Here is a 6119-nt window from a genome sequence, read left to right as displayed (position 1 = left end):
AGATAAAACAAAGAGGGAGGCAAACCATAAGAGACTCTTAAATACAGAGAAATGAAGGTTGCCGGAAGGTGGGTTGGGTGGGGGGTAGGTTACATTCATGAGAGGCATTAACGAGGGTACTTTTCTGGAAGAGTACTAGGTGTCCTGTGTAAGAGATCAATCATGGGTTTCTACTCCTGGAGCCAAGACTACACTGTAAGCTAACTTGAATTTAAATTTAAATTTAAATTGAGAGAGAGAGAGAGAGAGAGAGAGACTGAGAGCTGAGCAGAAAGTACAGCCTGACTTGGTCCTATCTCATTGCCTTCACTATGAAAGTGGCCATTGGCTATTGGCTGCTGAGTGGAAACTGGTCTTTGCAGACCATGTCTGAAGCATGGTGGCTAATCTCCCATGCCCTGCCTCTGCTTTTGCACTTGTGGCAGAGCAAGATTTCACTCAGAGAAATAGTGGAAATGCTTCAGTTTTAAATGCAGTGAAAATTAAACTCAGGAAAACTGACCAGTGCACTCAGGATTGAAGGTGTTAAGATTGCTCCCTTCAGCCATTCTCACAAGAGTGACAGTGGGATCCAAGTCATTTGTTCTAGAAAGAGCTAGAGCATAAGATCCATGAACAGATAAGAGAGACTCATGAGGCAAAGACTTTATCTTTCTGCTCTCCACTGTAACTTCAGCATATAAAGCAGAGATTGTAAGATTATAGACATTCAAATATTTGGGAGAAAGCTAGGATTTGGCATGCAGTGCTCTCATCACTGTGCTCTATCCACCGGGAAATGTGTCTCTAATGAACAACGGTTCCAACAGTGTAGCATTCTATGACAGCTGCTTCCAGAACATAATGACTAACATTCAGTCCCCTTGTTCCAGGTACTGCAAGGAATGGCAAAATATTACATCCCTACTTGAGGCTTTCAACTTCTTTCAGATTCTTCCAGAAGAGGTGACAGTAACCCAGACACACTGATTCCCATTCATCTCCTCCAACTCAGTACGAAAGTCACTCTATTGGTCTTTATTCTCTCTTATGCAACATTCAGGGACTCTGTTGCACATAATGTCACTGGGCCATGAACAGGACAATACAGATATATCGAGATAAAGCCTCCGAACTCTACATTTCAAGGAGAAGAGATGAGATATGTATTATCATCTCATTTCCTCCTAGGTAAATCCTGATTTCCATGTGCAATTTGGTCAAGTTCCTTTTCAAAGATTTACATACTGAAAACAGAGGACTAATATTCCTAAGTGAAATTACTGTTTCTTTGACATCTAACACCTTAATTCGCACTGTCACACCTATGGTAGTGGTCTATTGCTATGTAAGAAACTACCCCAACACCAAACTTGTTTTATATCACACAGTATATTATGGTTAGGAGTACATTCATGGCATGGAGATAGATTTCCTTTGAGCCTAGTACAATGAGCCTCCAGATAACACTGCAGCTCTGGCCAAAGCTTGACTTCAACCTTAACTGGGTGTTCACTTACACTGTTATTGGCAGGCCACAGTCCCTCACCACATGGGCTTCTCCAGAGAGTTGCCCCTCAGAATTGCAGTTGGCTTCCCCCAGAGCAAGCATTCCATGAAAGAATAAGATAAAACACTCAAAACAGAAGTCGCAGATATTTTGTGACTTTATCTTGGAAGCAACATCCTACCACAGTGTCAGCTCCAAGTTCAGAATCATCATCTAAATCAGTGCCATGTGTGAAGTGGCTCCTTGGGTGTTGTTCCTCACATACAGCCTCTATCATCTGTAGAGCTGTGCCACCAGAGAGATAAATTGTTTTCACACATACACACACACACACACCGATATACAATCCACGCAATAAGGGAATAATGACTCTAGACATTCTTGTTCAAAGAGGGGGAAAATGGAAGGTTTGTTACTACTCCGTAGGAATTCTGAAATCCAGCCTGGCAAACATTGGAGATTCCTTGATTTAGGTCTCAAGATCTAGAAATATTTTTCCGTAGCTCTTCACTCTACTGGCTGGACTCTAATTTCTGCCTCTGTATCATCTTTCATTTTTTATGAAAAGTATCATGTATTGGTGGCTAATGAGCTTTCTTAGCCCACTTCTTGCTAGCAGAATTCTGGAGTCTAAGGATCTTTCCTCGTTCCTAACATTTTGTCTCCCTCAATCCAAGATGGTGGGTATTTCTACAGAGTTTCTTTTTTTTTTTTTAATGATCTGTTTTTTTTTTAATAGTTTATTGTCAAATTAGTTTCCACATAACACTCAGTGCTCATCCCCACAAGTGTCCTCCTCCATGCCCATCCCCCCTTCCCCCCACATCCATCAGTCCTCAGTTTTTGTCAGCTTTCAAGAGTCTCTCATGGTTTGCCTCTCTCCCTTTCCCCCACCATTTCCGCCCTTCTTCTCCCCCTTGTTCCTCCGTCAAGTTCCTCCTAATCCTCCTATACGTGCAAACATATGATATTTGTCCTTCTCTGCCTGACTTATTTCGCTCAGCATAACACCCTCAAGGTCCATCCATGTTGCTACACATGGCCAGATTTCATTGTTTCTCATTGCCATGTAGTATTCCATGGTATAGATAAACCACATCTTCTTGATCCATTCATCTGTTGATGGACACTTAGGCTCTTTCCATGTTTTAGCTATTGTGGAGAGTGCTGCTATGAACATTGGGGTACATGTGCTCCTATGCATCAGCATTTCTGTATCCCTTGGGTAAATTCCTAGCAGTGCTATTGCTGGGTCATAGGGGAGTTCTATTGTTAGTTTCCTGAGGAACCTCCACACTGTTTTCCAGATGGGCTGTACCAGTTTACATGCCCACCAACAGTGTAGGAGGGTGCCCGTTTCTCCACATCCTCGCCAGCATCTAGAGTTCTCTGATTTGCTCATTTTAGCCACTCTGACTGGCGTGAGGTGGTATCTCAGTGTGGTTTTGATTTGTATTTCCCTGATGAGGAGGGATGCTGAGCATCGTTTCATGTGTCTGTTGGCCATCTGGATGTCCTCTTTGGAGAAGTGTCTGTTCATATCTTCTGCCCATTTCTTCACAGAGTTTCTTAAAGAATAGTAGGGTCTCCTTGGAATTCTCTTGGCCTGCATTCTATTAAAAGCCACAGGGAAAAATTTCTGTAAGAGAAGCCCCTCAGAAAAATCTGTTATTTGAGATCTTAAGGAACACCTTTATTCTCCTGAGAGTGCCTTTTGTCTATATAACATGCTGATAGACCAGCTTAGATCTTTCAGAGATTAAAAAAAAAAAAGGATTTTACAGTTGTACCTTTGGCTTCATTTTGGAATATCTCTTTCTGGGTAAGGTCTTGGATGTGATCTTTGCTTGGAAGCCATTTCTTAATTAAGCATTATTTGTCATGTATAAAAGCTGAGGATTTTCAAAACATCAACTTCTAACTCCTAACATTTTAATAGTCTTTCCCTCAATTTAACTCTTGCCTCTTAGATTTTACCAAAATCAGACATCACTTTTACCATTTTGTTTGGAAATAACTTTAGCTAGATGGGTCAGTTCATCAAGCACATTTTTTACTCTTCATGTCATTGCAGACAACAATGTTCTTAAGTTTCTGCCACTAAATAACAAGGAACCCCTTTCCTCCAGCTTCCAATAACATTTACCTCCTCCTGCAAGCCCCTGAGAGCAACCTTATCAAAGAACATGAGTCTTCCATTAAAAATTGCCTTTTAGGGGCACCTGGGTGGTTCAGTCGGTTAAGTGTCCAACTTTAGCTCTGTTCATGATTCAGCTCAGGTCATGACCTCCTGGTTTGTGGGTCTGGGCCCCGCATTGGACTCTTTGCTGACAGCTCAGAGCCTGGAGACTTCTTCCAATTCTGTGTGTGTGTGTGTCTCTCTCTCTCTACGTCTCCCCTGCTTGTGCTCTGTCTCTCTCTTTCTCTCTCTCTCCCCCCAAAATAAATCAGCATTAAAAATTTTTTAAATATATAAAAACTTCTTTAATTCACTTAATGTCTTCACTAACATTCTCTTCAAAGCCTACTGCCTGTTTTGAATACACTTCCACATTTCAAGTTTTTGGTTTAGCTGCCCCTAACTTCTAAGTACAAAAATCTGGTAGGTTGCATGTTTTGTGTTGTTGATGGTGAGCCCCAATATTTTATTAATTTTGATATATTTATCAAATGCTTTCAAAGTGCTATACTGTTGCAGGCACTGCTTGTACCAAGTGGGTTAGGAAAAAAAGAATCCATGTTCTAGTGACATTTCAGTCTGAGAAGCCCTGAATAATAAATCATTTATTATTATATATAGTTTTAAATATCTCTTTTCATAAAAGAAGGGCAATAACACCTCGTTAGTTGGATGAAATACACTAATATATATGATAATGTCTTGCCCTTCTCAATAGAATTTAATTGTAACTAACAGGTTTTTAAAGGAGTACTAGCCCTCTGCCTTTCCTACTCCAAGAACCAGCATTCTGATGCAAAAAAAAAGTCCATTTTAATTATCTGTTTCTATGTAAATAAAATTATTCCACTAATTTGGCAATTTGAAATAACAAATATTTTTTATTTCTGTGGGTAGGGAATCTGGATGATGTAGTTTAACTGGCTATTCATGGCTCAGGGTTCACTAATGACATCATTTACTCAAGGTCACTGTTGGTTCTGGCTGCAGTCTCATCTGAAGGCTCAACTAGGAGGCCTTCTTGCTTACACAATTATTGGCTTATGTCTCTGGAGGACTCCCTCATGAATGGCATGTGATTTTTTTCCAAGGCAAGTGACCTAAGAGAGAATACCCAAGATAGAAGCCGCAATGTTTATAACCTAATCTTAGAAATGACAACCCATCACTTTTGCTATAATTTATCCATCAGAATCAAGTAAGTCCATCCTACACAAAAGAAGACTTACGTAGGAGTAATGCCAGGGTCCTTTGGGAGCATCATTTGGACCATCCTAAAGACTATCTAACACAAGAATTCAAAGAGCTTCACTAATAGTTTCACTAAGAAATGGATTTCTATTTTAATTCAACTGATACCATCAATATGAGGTTGGAAGAGCTGGATTACAGCAAAATGCATCAAAAAGAAAAGCTTTATAGAACAGTAAAAATAGCAAACAAGAAATAGTCCAAATAATAAACTTTATAATTTTGAACAAATATGGTGTGTAAAGACAAAAACATCTATTTGATCTTGACATAGAAATATTCTTAGTCATGTAGTGCCATTTTAATTACACGTGATTACTTTTTCTTCATTCAGGACCAATTATATATGATACTGAAGACTAATACTTGCAGAGTATAATATGTTAAAAAAATTCCTCCCTTCACAAATTTTTAAATTGATATATATATACTGAAAAATGAATACTTAATTATATTTATAGACATGTTTTAAATACTACCAAACTTGAAATATAAAAAGTCATTACTGTTGGGTGCCTAGGTGGCTCAGTTGGTTAAGCATCTGAGTTTGGCTCAGGTCATGATCTCACAGTTTGTGAGTTCAAGCCCCATATCAGGCTTTCTGCTGTCAACACAAAGCCCACTTCAGATCCTCTGTTCCCCTCTCTGCCTCTCCCCCACTCACCCTCCATTTCTCTATAAACAAACAAACAAACAAAAAAACAAACAAACTTTTAAAAATATCATTGCTGTAGGGAGTATCTCAATGTCTCAGGTGGTTAAGCGTCCAATTTCAGCTCAGGTCATGATCTCTTGGCTTGTGAGTTTGAGCCCACATGGGGCTCTGTGCTGACAGCTCAGAGACTGGAGCCTGCTTTTGATTCTGTGTCTCCCTCTCTCTCTGCCCCTCCCCTACTCATGCTCTGTCTCTCTCAAGTAAACATTAAAAGCAAAACTTATAGGGGCGCCTGGGCCCTATAGTCAGTTAAGCATCTGACTTCGGCTCAGGTCATGATCTCTTGGCTTGTGAGTTTGAGCCCACATGGGGCTCTGTGCTGACAGCTCAGAGACTGGAGCCTGCTTTTGATTCTGTGTCTCCCTCTCTCTCTGCCCCTCCCCTACTCACACTGTCTCTCTCTCTCTCAGAAAAAAAAAAAATTAAAAATTTACTTTAAAAGCAAAATTTATATTAAAAAAAGAAGAAGAAGAAAGAAAGAAAGA

Source organism: Crocuta crocuta, unplaced genomic scaffold (genome assembly GCF_008692635.1).
Source record: "Crocuta crocuta isolate KB4526 unplaced genomic scaffold, BGI_CrCroc_1.0 scaffold218, whole genome shotgun sequence".
Classification (NCBI taxonomy): domain Eukaryota; kingdom Metazoa; phylum Chordata; class Mammalia; order Carnivora; family Hyaenidae; genus Crocuta; species Crocuta crocuta.
The sequence above is the reverse complement of the archived record's forward strand: the minus strand, read 5'-3'. Positions refer to the sequence as shown.